The 13,644-nt window shown below is 43.4% G+C and overlaps 1 protein-coding gene across 3 annotated transcripts in view; it reads left to right on the top strand.

The window, feature by feature from the left end:
• The window catches only part of BTBD3 (BTB domain containing 3), an 86,736-nt gene that overhangs the window by 46,395 nt on the left and 26,697 nt on the right, over positions 1-13,644 (top strand). For all 3 annotated transcript variants that reach the window (XM_085218950.1, XM_085218949.1, XM_085218947.1), the window contains one exon: positions 5,220-5,298. The gene's annotated coding sequence lies outside the window, so the exon portion shown is untranslated. The remainder of the gene's footprint in view (positions 1-5,219; positions 5,299-13,644) is intronic.

Raw genomic sequence — 13,644 nt, 5'->3', positions numbered from 1 at the left:
CTTTTTAAAATTTGGGTATTTCATTATTTCAATTTGTTTATAACAAAAAGGCAGCTAACACTTGCAGCTCAGCCCTGCATAGTACAGGAGAAGCAGCAGCTGGTGCTGGAGGAGGCCTCCTGAGAAGCTGGAAGGAGAGATGGCCTTCACAGCTGACTTTTGGCTGCTCTTTACACTGATGGGCTTTGGTACCAACATGGAGACAACTCTTGGGTGACACCAAGGTGTGATGTGGTCAACACAACTGAGGGTTGGGATGCCATCCAGAGACACCTAGACAGGTTCGAGCACTGGGCCCAAGTGAACCTCGTGAGGTTCAACAAAGCCTAGTGGCCCTCTGCTCTGGTGAGACCTCACCTGGAGTACTGCATCCAGATATGGAGTCTTCAGTATAGGAGAAACATTGACCTGTTGGAGCACGTTCAAAGGAGGGCCACAAAAATGATCCAAGGATTGGAACATCTCCCCTATGAGAACAGGCTGAGAGAGCTGGGGCTGTTCAGCCTGGAGAAGAGAAGGCTCCAGGGAGACCTGAGAGCAGCCTTTCAGTATCTAAAGAGGGTCTATAAGGAAGAAGGGGACAGACTGCTTAGCAGATTCTGTTGTGAAAGAACAAGGGGAAATGGTTTCAAACTAAAAGAAAGGAGATTTAGATTGGATATAAAGAAGTTTTTACAGTAAGGGTGGTGAGTCATTGGAACAGATTGCCCAGAGAGGGGGGTGAAAGTCCTGTCTTTGGAGACAGTCAAGGTCAGGCTGGACAGGACTCTGAGCAACAAGTTCTAGCTGTAGGTGTCCCTGTTCATTGCAGGGGATTGGACTAGATGGCCTTTAAGTGTCTCTTCCAACTCAAAAGATTTCATAATTCATACAGGGTTTCCTTATGAGATATCCCTTTCTGGCCTGTCTTTCTCTGCTAATGTTGCTGCACTGGCATGACAGCAGACGACATGATCAAGGTGTTCTTCACTCAATTGCCAGTCCGATGCTATGGTGCTAAAGTCATCTGTATTTTGTCCTTTCTCTGATACTACTGATGCAGAGCAACACACGGGTGCAACGTGTGGCAGGGAGAGGGTTTCATCTGTTGGTGTGGTTTGATGTTTAATACATAAGGCAGAACCCCAAGCACTTGATCACTATGTCAGGGTAAGCCGCAGCGGAGCATGTTGACAGCAGCACAGTGGCTACATGACAGCCAGAATCAATCTGCTGCACGCAAGGGCTTAATACCTCCATTGGCAATGCTGCCATGGAGCTGAGCCCAGCTTGTGCTGAACTTAATCCTTCATCCCAGGGAAGCACCAGTGCTCGCTCTGTGAGGGCTGGGGCACACTATGAGAATGCTCTTGGCGAGCATTCAGGGAGGCAGCCCCTCAGTCTGTGTTAGCCCCCTGCTATGCAACCAGCTGATGAGGGATTTAGAAGAAAAGTGCTTACAATGTCTTTGTTGGCCTTGTTTAAATAAACCACACAAGAGGCTTGCCTGAAGGGGCTGCTGGTGATTTTTTTTTTCAATAAAGAAAATCAAAATGCTTTCATTTTATAATTATGCTATTAAGACAGCTCCAAAGGAAAGATAAATATTGGATTGATAGTTAACTAGCTGTTGCTAAAATCATACGTCCATGTATGTTTAATATCACTCATACCTGATATGCCATTAGCAAACCATTCCGTAATTGTGTATCAGCCACAGCATTAGAGGTGTGTTTGATCAGCTCACACCCCCAGCAGCAGAAAGGAAAAAAAGAGGTTAGGTTAGGCTGTAGGCAGGAAAGGGAAGTCAGGAACAAGGCAGTAAACAATCAGCACCTGGGCTCTGTAAATGTGGGGAAAAATGACTAAATAAAGAAATCATAGACTCATTAAAGTTGGAAAAGGCCTTTAAGATAAACATATCTAACCACAATCCATCCCCACCGTGCCCACCAACCATGTCCCTCAGTGCCACATCTACACGGTTCTTGAACACCTCCAGGGACGGTGAGTCCACCACTTCCCTACCCATTGTGTACGACTGCTGGCCTCCATGGGGAAACACACTGTATGAGAACTGCTGAGTCGTGGCCTGAACCTCTGATTAATTACCTGAGGCGAGCAATGAGTCAGCCATGGGAGCACAGGTGAAGGCAATTCACCTGTGCTGCCAGAAGGGGTGGAGCCCGGCTGCACCTCTCCTACACCCATTTAAGAGCTGATCACCAGTGGAGAAGGATCTCTTCTGGAGATCTACTCTGCTGGAGTTTGGTAAGTGAGCTCAGGATACAGGTAGGTTTTCTATCTATTCTCTTTTTTGTTATTATAGCCTGCTTTGCGTAACTCTCTTGTTTATTTTGTAATTATAACATCTTATTATTCATTGATTTTACACACACAAACCCAGTACAAGTAAGGAAGACAAAAGCAAAGAACTGGAAAATCCATGCTGCGATACAGACTTAGAGTGCTTAACTTTTCCCAACCCGAGTCTATAGGTAGAAATAAGCCAGTCCTGGTATATTTGGACCAGCAGTTTTGCACAAAAGCTCCTAATAGTTCTGGCTGGATGCAAGGTGTAACTTCTTTGATTTACCATAGCCAATGCTATTTTGTAGAGCATACAGTTGCTTCAGCCCAGTTGTCTGCCATGCAAATTGCTATTGGCTGAATGGCAGCTCCTAGGTTGCAGCAGGCAAAAAGATGTCTGCAATGATATGCAGGCACTGAGTCCTCCAGGAGGTCAGTTCTCCCTGTAATGCTACAGATGTCCCTCATGCTGTTCATCCTGCCTGCTAGCTTTTCATTTATCCAATTGCCGAGATGCTCCTCATGTACTTTTATAATACTGTTTGAATATGACTCATTTGCAGGCATTTTTTTTTAATGCAAAACTTTGAGGTGTCTCTCCTTGTCTAACACTGCTGTTGAGGAAAAAAAAGCCTAATGTGGACAGGGTAGGTATGTGGCTAATTTTAGAATTTTAATGGCTAAAAACATAAGACCTTCTCTTCCAAATTTGGTAAAATGAGCATGAAGCAATGAGTTTTGTCTGTTGTAAAATTTCTCCAACGATAATCTCATTAGGCAGTGAATTTCATTGTAGCTTTTTTCTACAATGCTTTTGAAGGTGTAATATTTTTTTGTTATTTGTATGTGCCGTTTGCAGCATGACTAATTATTTTAGAGACATTTTTTATAACAAATCAGAAGAGATGCAGTTATTTTGCTTTTTCTTCTTTAATTTTCTTCAGTTCCTCTAAAGCAGTTGTTCTGATACTGAAGTTTTCTGTGCATGAAATAAGGAGTGTGTGTGCATTTCAATTATACTGAATTGCTCTAGTTGTGTTTGGCTCTGCTGCAGCATCTTTGCAGCTTTCTGTCTTAATTCTGTTAGTTTGAGCTTGCAAGTATAGAATCAGAGAATCACAGAATCCTTTGAGTTGGAAGGGCCATCTAATCAACTTCCTGCAATGAACAGGGACACCTACACACAGCTCAATCACATTACTCAAAGCCCCATCCAAGTCTGGCCTTGAATGTCTGAATGGATGGGGCATCTATCAAGTGGTGCTGTAGCTTCAGAGGATCAGAAGTCCTGGTTGCAGTTTTCTGTTTTCCTCTGAATGGGCTTTGGAAGGTGTCCTACTCTGATTGAGGTACCCATCTTGGTTGTTCATGTTGTGTGGGGAAGGAGCGTAAGTGAGATCCACAGAGGAGAAAGGGTTTTCCGTGGACAGGAACCTGGCTGGCTGACTCTCCATGCAGAGAGCTGGCTGCTGACTGCCCTAGTTCTGAGGGGCCTTTTCTCATTTGTATTGCGTAGAAAGATGTGCATCTCACCACCTTACGGAGATATGCAACCAGCAAGTGGCTTGCAAGCTAGCCCAAGTTCTTGCTGTGACACTGTCATCCTCCATGTTGTTGACAAAAATAGCTAGTAAGGCCAGGAGTTCAATGAGCTAAAGTGTGGTGGTATATGCCTTCCTTTTTATTGTAATCTAAGGCTTTTAGCAAGATTGAATCATGGCAACCCTGGCCACAGGGAAGGAATTGGAGCGCAATGATCTTTAAGGCCCTCCCAACCTCAGCCATTCCACAATTCTGCAGCAAAGTGGCAATGCAAGAGCATAAATGAAATGAACACCTTAGAAAATGAACTTGGCCATAACCACATATCCCAATTGCAGAGTCCCTCTGTTTCCTGGAGAGTGCAGAAGTCTGGTTGTTGGAGGGCAGGAGGGGTGTTGGCTGCAGGACATGGGCGGAACTTGCCTGTGCTGGGCTCTAGTTTGCACCTTCAGTCCATTAGCAGTCAAGGTTAGCCCTTGAATTTCCCAAAAGGCCACACTAGAGCACCCTGCAGGAGGCTGATATTATTAGAAAGGCTTTTAACTAATTCTGTTCAAGCTTTAAGAGAGCCATAAAATTCCCATCTGCTTCAGAATCAGCCCCAGCCCATTGCTGGTGCGATGGTGGAATCGCTGCCTTGGTCCTCGCTGCCTGCTTGGGAGTGGACCAGCGTGGGACTCAGCATGGAGGAAGGAAAGGTCCTGCAAGCAGGGCAGCTGACCATGCTCAGATGACATGATTGAGCAGCCACTCTGTGGCAGGTGAAAGCAGCCAGTGTCTCACATGATCCTATAAATGCTCACACTCTGCTTCCTTTGTGTGCTGAAAAGGCAGTTCTAGCTCCTTATTCCTCTCTAAGCCGAAACAAATGGGAAAACATAGTGACTTGAAAACATGCTTATCTGTAGTAAAAGTTAAGGATCCTGTTAGTATGCAATAGTGGCATGCAGTGAGTAGCCTGAACGTGTATCATTAATGTGATGCATACAGCTGTAGTTCGAGAAGATAACATCGGGTTGAGGCTGAGCTTATAGGCAAATCACACCGCTGGGATCATGTAGCCCCGAAGAAATGCACACTGGGGAATTTAAATTCAAACCTAAACTTGTTTCTAACACTTTAAAGAGAACCACAAAGATGTTAAGTAAAAATGCAAAAATAAGTACCTAAGCCACCTTAGCTCTGTCCTGAAGCAGCATTGAGTAGAAGCATTGATTTGGGGCTAATCTTTCCTTATTTATTCTCCAATTGAATTGATTTAGTCATGGTTACTTGTCTAGTTTGTGTTGAAGGCAGAGTAACAGTAGTTAGCTTCAATCCCAAAATAGAGGTGGAAGAGAAAAGGTTATTTTGAGCCACCACTATCTGAAAAAAACCTTGCTTTCCAGATTGCCAAGCTTGCTTGCTGTTGCCTGCAGCCTTGATTCAGACGGAAGCAAAACTTGCTCTACAAGGAAGGTGAAAAAGGTAAGCAACCTTCATAGTAGAAGTGTGTGCTGGATTTTGAAGGCAGATACAAATACATAGACCCTCCCCAGGCTGCTTTTCTGCAGCTCCCAGAAAAACAACCAAGGCTGTGCCTGGGATGCTGCAGCACCCACTCCTTAGAAGGTGATTGCTGCTCTTAATAGGAGCATTCCTGAGTTTATTCATCTCCATATCAATATATTGTCCCTCGGCAATATCCTCTATTTTAAAAAACTGTTGCACAGATAATTAGGAATTTTTCATTTTTTCTTTAATACACAGAAGACTCTGAGACATAAAAAATATTATGGGTAATGCTGCAACAAACATTTTTTTTGCTTTTTTATAATAGCTAGGGTTGGTTTAGGGAGGAGTTTTGTCTGGAGAGTGTACAGTAGCCATCTACTTTGAGAAGACACGTACTGCTGCATCACCCCACAGTCATTACATTTGTCTTTTTGCTCTCTCCATGTGCCAGAAAGGCCTGCCTGCCCTGCACTGCCTGAAGCTATTGCAGATGTGACCTGCCCCAGGCAGGGTGCCAGGTAGCTGCTGATGCTTTCCTGCAGACGAATCAGATCTGGGAATATTAATCATGACAGAATTTTGTGAGGCTTAGGAAGCAGATGAGAGTCCTCCCATGCTAGTGTGGTCCTAGAGCTGGGCAGTCTGGGCTCAAGAGACTATTTCTTTCAGTATTCATCACTTACAAGTCAAGATACTGAGTAAGTAGGAGAGTCTTTTGACAGCTGGCTGACCAGGGCAAGATGGGACACTTTCAGACAGCAGGCTGTATATAACACAAGATAGGAATTCATGATCTACTTGACACAGCATATTCAGTGGAGACCATATAAGCCTCCTCCTGCCTTGTGGATCACCCCTTCACTGAAGCCTGTATTTGGATGCATTTTTCTCCTTCCCCACAAATACAGCTCTTTTCCCATACCTCCATCTCTTAGTGAGTCTTCTCCCACACACAGTCTGTATTTGTGGCAAGGAAAGGCAACTCAAAGACACATACAGCAAATAAGGTCTGCTTAACATGCAGATGAATGCATGGGATCAAGCACATGGAGTATTAGAAGACTCCACCAAGTGTCTATCAAGTGCCTTGGTCACTGGGCATTGCTGGTACCTCCAGAGAATGATAGAAAAACAAATGGAGTGAGGGTCACCCATCCTCTGCTGCAAGGTCAATACTTCCATCAAAACCCACAAATCTTCCAGAAGCGTCTGAGTTTCCCCATGAAATCTTTAGGGTTCTCAATCTCAGTACCTCAATCTAAAATAATTTCTTCTGCTTTTAAGGGGTTGGACTGAATTTAGACCTTCAGGTTTCCAGAACTGTAGTCCTGGAGCCCATAGACATTTCTATACTCCATAAGTGCTATGTTTCTAGATGTGCCACATCCCGAGGCACATACAGATGTCAGTCAGATACTGACAGATACTGAGGCACATCACAAGCACAGGATCCAGCTCCAGCTGAAGCAGACCATGGCCAGATTTGCTGCTAAATTCTGTCCAGGAGGGTTGCTCTGATTTTTTTATTTTTATTTTTTTACAGTACTCTGCTTACTGAAATCCCATCTTCTCTGTCCTCGACATTTTACTACTTATTAACACCATCCTTAATGTATTCTGCTTTTTGAATCACACCCTGAAGTGTCTTAATTTTCTTGCTTTGATACCGGCTTCTGGATTCCACTCCAGGAACTGGATACTTAAAACATAAGCAATGCAATGGTGAAATCACCGCTTGAGTACAACTTAATCTCTGCTGTGAAAATCATTTGTGCATGAGGAAAAAAACACTACCACAAGTGTGATTGCTGCAAAAGAGCTTGAAATAAGGTAGGAGGGCACCTACATGCTAGCCTCTTCCAGCAACAGAATGTATAAGCAAGAGCAGGAACAGGACAAACATACATGATGCTTCTCCTAGAATCCTTACAAGCCTATTTCAGTCAAGGGTTCATAACTTTGAAGTGGTTTGCCTGTGTGTTAACCTCCATGAGATTTCCAGGTTCTTGTGCAGTGCAAGTGCTGATCTTGAATTCTGCAAGCACTTGCATCCTAGCACCCTTGGGCAAGGAGGCCCCAGATCTTTTCCTTATTGTACAAAGAACCATCTTTTCTTGGGTATTTTTTTCTATTTGACTCTAGTAAGAGTCATTCAAAGGCATTTCATTCTTGTATTAGAAGAGAAAGTGAAGAATCAGCATCTCTTCACCTGCTCTGTGCCACTCATGGTTGTGCTCTTATTACTGTTGTTGATGAGGGCTGGGGAAATGCTTAGGCCTTGGTGCAGAAAAATGGGCTGCCATCACCTTTGACCCTACGTTGTTCTCCTTGAGGAGCTACAACCATGGAAACGATGAACAAGAACAGTTATAACACTTCAGCAGCTGCTGCTGACAGGACTAATAAACATGATTATAAAATGCTTCCTGGGAAAAGAAAAATGTGTTTCAAAGAGGGTGTGATGTGCAAAATTTGGTTTCCCTGAAAATCCCCAGAACAAAGTCTGGGAGTCAAACTTCTCAATGTAATTGAGCAATGAAAAAAAAAATTACTAACAGTTTAAGTGTAAAATTTCAATATAGAATTAAGCAAGGAACTATTACGATATCTGCCTGCAACTGGTTATTAGAATAAAGAAGACATTCAGGAGCAAAGTGCAAAATTGATTTTTTTCTTGTATAACTCCTGAGAAAATAACTATATCCTTAATAGAGTAAAATAAAGGGGTCTACTGGTAGTTCACATCTTCCTTAAAGCTGCTGGAATTATAGGTTTATAAGAATTTCAACTTTCCTTTACATTATTTTGGTAAAGAAACACAAATTTCAGGTCTTGTAGGATGGAACAAAAATGAAAATAGGAAGCAAACATATGCTTAAAAGGTTCAGGCGTGTCAGAACATCTAACAGACAACTCGATTGGCTGTTTCTATTTAAATTGCATCGCCTTTGGAGGCTTGTTTTGGCACTATCAATTAGTTCCTCTGTGTTTTTCCACCTTCAGCAGAAGCAGTGGCAGCTTTAGCAATGTCTTTTTATAATCCTCAAACAATCCACTTTCATTTCCCATCTATTTGTTGCCAGCACAAAGAGGCTTAATCACAAAATGATTGATAACTCTATTTAAACAGAACATTAGCCTAATGACGTATGAAACTGTAGCAGAGTTGTTAGCTTATGCATTCCTTGAAGAGCAACAGGAGTCGCCTTGTCTTGTGTCTGCATTGGTTCACTAATCTCTCTGCAAATTCCTCATGGGTATAAATCTGCTGCTGGTGAATGTGCATCAGCCATGTGACAGGCAGCTGCTTGGTGCCCACAGCCAGCCCATGTCCTGACTCTGAGCAGTGCTCAAGGGTCTGGCATCCAGGGCACCCTGCTGGTAGGGGATGGCCAGATATCTGTGGTAAAGTCTAAGGAAAACCACATGGAGCCCAGAGCATTAACACAGCCCATGTTTCCCCATACAACGCATGGAGAAGCAACAGAATCTTGATATTATCTTTCACCCTTCCCAAAGCTCCACAGGCATCAAGTTTTTGAATGAAGGACTTGCCTAGCAGAACAATGTAATGGCTGCAGATGTAGGGGTATCTACAGGATGCATGCTTGGGTTCATGGAGATGCTTCTGCTTACTTGGGTTTTGCCATCTTCAGTGGGAAATGTCTTGTGAAAGGCCTCCAGTTGCAGGGAGTCAATCTTTGCACAAACCAGAACTCACCTGCTCTCCGTGTGAAACTGCTGGTCCTTCACCACTGTCACATGCTTGGAGCATACAGACTTCATAGTCAATGCATTTACAAAGATTGTGCAGTCTCCATCACCATTTTAGAAACACTTTTCACTGTGCTTTTATTTTTCTTCATTCCTTCTAATTATTATTTGGCCAAGGAAAGCTCCAACCCCATTTCTAATGACCCGTCCCTAGGTGATTTCATGTGTCATTACATGGTTGCTCTTTCTACTCACTCTAAACTTCTCACTCATGGATGAAAGGGTCCTTCTTGGCAGCTGATTCCCATGCATTCTGACAGGTCAGCCAGACCTGCTCTGCACAGCATGTGTCCATCCCAGATACCTGGTGACAAATGAGCTGTGATTGATGTTCCCTTTATATCTTGCAATAGCAGCCCTTAGTCCTGCTGGAGGTGTTCCGTCCTGCTTAAGACCACTGGAATAATGGATTGCAAGTCTTTTAGATTTAAAAGAAAGCTATTTATATCCTGAATACTGTACAGCAATGACAGGAAGTGAATCATCAAAGATGTTTTGGTTACAAGAATAAGATTCAATTTCATGTTTTTCCTAATGATGTAAATATCCTTCCCAGGAGATGCACGCCTGGAGTCTCTCTGCACTGGTGCTATGCAAGGCAGGGCTTTGTTCCTTTCAAATTTGCCACATTAAAGAAACTGATGATTAACTTGATGGCAGACCTCTAGAGCAAATCTGGCATGAGAGAGATGTGACTTTTTCTGATTCTGTTACAGATTTTGCAATCCAAATTCAGATTTTGGAATCCAAATTCCAAATGCCCACAGTTGGCATTGGCCAGGAAGGAAGCAAAGCCACAGCCACATGGAGCTGTCACTCAAGGTCTCCAAAGTGGTTTTGCTGTCAGTATGGCATCATTTTCTTCTGCTCAGCCTTCTGTCCTGCTCCTGCTGGCTTTTATCACCCTCTCCCTCGTTTGCCATGTTGGTTCTGCTGCTGGTGAATCCCTGGCTGGGCCTGGAGCAGAGCAGTGGCTTGGCCAGCAGTGGGGTCCCCAAGGTGAACCTCAGCCTCTTGGCACAGTGCTGGAGATCTGGGTGGGGTTTCTGCAATGTAAGGCCTCCCAGCACAGACATCCCATTCTGAGTGGTCCCTTGGCTAGCTATATGCTGCCTACCCCCACTCCTACTCTCAGCCCAACAGGATTCTTCTCCTTGTGTTGCAGAAGATGGGGAGGAGCTGAGATGCTTCAGCTTGAAACTGTGACTGCAGGCACAATTCCTGTAGAGCAGATGCAAGTTGCCTGCATCCATTCCTATTATTTATTATCCCCTTTTCAATAAACCGATAAGACCCCACTACTAGAAGAGAATAAAAATAGTCTCCTTTGATACACAGTACTTGTGGGGAAATCTTGAGGAAGGCGTAAGAGATGTGTGAGATTGCTGGAGGAGCTTGTGCTTCCCCCACTGTCTGTAAATAGCCTCATGCTGGGAGCTCAAGGGAGAGATCTCTAATTAAACAGGATGATTTATATTATATGAAAACGTACGTCTGGAGGTGCTGATGCCTCATCTGCTATTTCCTGCCATTGTCCTGGAACTCGGTCACCTCTAATCCTTAAAATATTTGAGGTACTCTGGACAGAAATAAGGAATGGCAGGTAATTGTCATTTTCTGTGTGCTCCCAGGCAGGGCGTACCTGTATCACGTATGTAGAGCAGAGAAGCTGCAGACTGACAGAGGAAAGAAATAGCAAAAGAGCTCCCAGAATTGTGTAAAAAGCTTAAGGTGCTGACCTCACGCAGAAGTATGTACAGGCAAAGAAAAACAGCAGCATCACGTTTCGTACATCACCAGGTATCCCACTCTAAGAGTATGAAGCAACATTTTTCTCATTATTTTTCTCCAGAAAAAGAAAGGCATGTCTCTAGAGATTGTTCCCCTCATTTCTGAACCCCCTTCAATTTTTTAATCTTCTTTCCTCACCATATTATGGTCTGGTTTTATCAAAATCACTTCAGGGTGGGTAAAGACCACTGGTGTGGCTGTGTTAAATTTGTGACCTGCATGAGAAATCCTATTCTGCGACATTAATACCCAAATAATATTTAAAAATTAATAATAACTGCTTCGTCTGCTCCCCTTGAGCTGCCTTTGTCTTTGGGTTTTTTCTCAACTTTAAAATCCTCTCTGCCTATAATCAAGTTCACTTTCAGACCCTGCTGATCAGCTGTTGCTGAAATGCTGTCTTCAGAAGCATCGAGTGGGGAAATGTTGATTTGTTTTGCTCTCAGGGGAAATAATGTAACTTGATGACAAGCTTACCAACAGCAAGTCTTAACACATATCAAGACAACTTGCATAAAATCACCTTGTTGTTAGGCTTCATACACATATTTAATTGCATTTAATTCTTGAACGCTGATACAATTCATTTCAGCTGTATGAATAATGGAGTTTTTGGTTCATTGGAGGAACCTGCACAGTCTAGAGAAAAAAATTATCAGAAAACACTTGATTTCCTTGCTAGGTTATTTAACTCTCTTCACTATGTGGCTTTTTCAAAATCTTATATTTATTTTTTAAAATTTTCTGCTATGCTTTTAGGGAGTATTGAGAAATCTGCTGGAGAAGGGGCTGGCAGGACCCTCTCATTACATCATGAGGGCTGCCTGATGACCCAGAGTACTCAGATGATGTATATTTCTCACAGTGTTTTTCTTAGAAGTGTTCAATTCTCAAACCCTGTGGACTCTCAGGATGCTAAGAGATTTCCTATGAGAGGTGGCACTGGCCACAAAAGTGCCTTTAAGAAGGGCTCACAAGAACCAAGCACTTTCCCACTGCTTTGGAGTTCTTTTATTCCCAAAGAGATTTTAAGAGATGTAGAAACTTGTTTGCCTGTGAATATTTTTTATTCAGTCCAAAATTTCATGCTGGAAGAAAAAGCAGGAGCACAGCAAAGACTTTGAGCCACAAGTTTGTAAGGAGTAATTGCAGTGCTGATTTCATTGGCTAGAGCAGGAAACTGATGTGCGGTCAGAGGCTGACCCTGCAAAACATAGAAAATAAAACTCTTGCAGCTTACCAGCTTTCTGCTCTCTTATGCAAGGATTTCACATGAAGGCCTACATAATAATAGATGCCTTTCTGGATCTGTTTTACTTCTCTTTTTGCACTACTTTGAAGAGAGAGACTGAGTTGCAGTTTCCACTTCAGGACTCCTTCCCGCACATCCTGAATGTCATAAGGGCTGAACTCCTCCTATTTTACAGCACTTGAAGTTGAAATGCATACACCTTGATGCAATAAGCCCTGAAGCCCATGCCAGCAGCAGGCTCTGCTGCCAGGTATGCCCCCTCCCTGATGTCCCCAGGCAGCCTGGTGAGTGGCTGGGAGCTGCCAAGGAACAAATGTGCAGAGGAGGGGAGAGGAGAGAAAGGAAGGGGAGGGGAAGAGAGGAGAGGAGAGGAGAGGACAGGATGGATAGATGAACTTGGGGCTGCAGGACGGAGATGTGAGCTGTCAGCCAGGTTCAGGGACCTTGAAGCTTGCTACAAAATGAGAATAGCGCATAAATAAACTCAAGGTTTTAATTAACATGTTCTTTCATTCATGCACAAAATTAAAAACCCATCCATCCTCAATCATCATCTTTTTTTTTTTTTATTTAATTAGGAGTTTTTACTATACTAATTGTTACGTTTGTCCAATTCCATCAAATCAAACTAATGACAGCCAGATGGTTGTGACTCTCAAGACGCCTTACTCAGAGCTAATCCATGCCCTCTGCCATGCAGACGCAGGGAGCAGAGGGAGCCTGTGCTCTTGCTCCGGGCACCAAAAGGACAGATTGAAAACACATACTTGTTTGGCAGGAGGCAAAACTGCTGAGGATGGTTCTCCTCACACAAAGCTGGGATTATCCACCCCATTCATACGCTGTTCTCAACAATGTGCAAAGAGGTAAATGTAGGAGAATAAACTAATGACTCTGGAGAAGAAACCAGCTGCATTTGACCTCTTCAGTCAGTGTGAAGGATGTGAAGATTCATACCTGTCTGCTCTCCATCATGCTGTAGAGATTTCTCCACCCTGCAGCTCCTGCTACATCCATAACCTACACACATAAAATTATTAAGAGCAAGATTAGTATCCACTATTTTTGTTCCACAGTAACAGACTCAAGATGTTGCTCCTGGCAGCTCCTGATAATGCATGCATGTTACTAATTAGAGCAGTTTATTTAAGAAGCAGTGGGTCAAACCTGTTGTGCTCACTTCAACGATACTTGAAAATTATTACAGAGTACACCCATTGTAAGCTAGGATAATTAAGGCTGCTGGTATCAACACTCTGCCCTTCCTTATTGCCAGTTTAATTTCCTTGAACATTTTTACATCCTACTCCTCATTCTGCCTTGGGGATTTGTAGTAAAATTCAATAACCATTTTCCTTTCTAATTCTCTATTAAAGCACCATCCTATTTCACCATCACACAGAGCTGGCATAAGCCTCTCTGCAGCCTCGCCTGCTGCTGTAGCTTTCCTCTGCTTGAGGCACAGTCCACCCAGAAAGCAGGGGAGCTTGTGCAACTCCTCT

This window comes from Meleagris gallopavo, chromosome 2 (genome assembly GCF_905368555.1).
Source record: "Meleagris gallopavo chromosome 2, MGAL_WU_HG_1.1, whole genome shotgun sequence".
Classification (NCBI taxonomy): Eukaryota; Metazoa; Chordata; class Aves; order Galliformes; family Phasianidae; genus Meleagris; species Meleagris gallopavo.
Note: the sequence above shows the minus strand (reverse complement) of the source record. Positions and strands in the feature narration are given on the sequence as shown.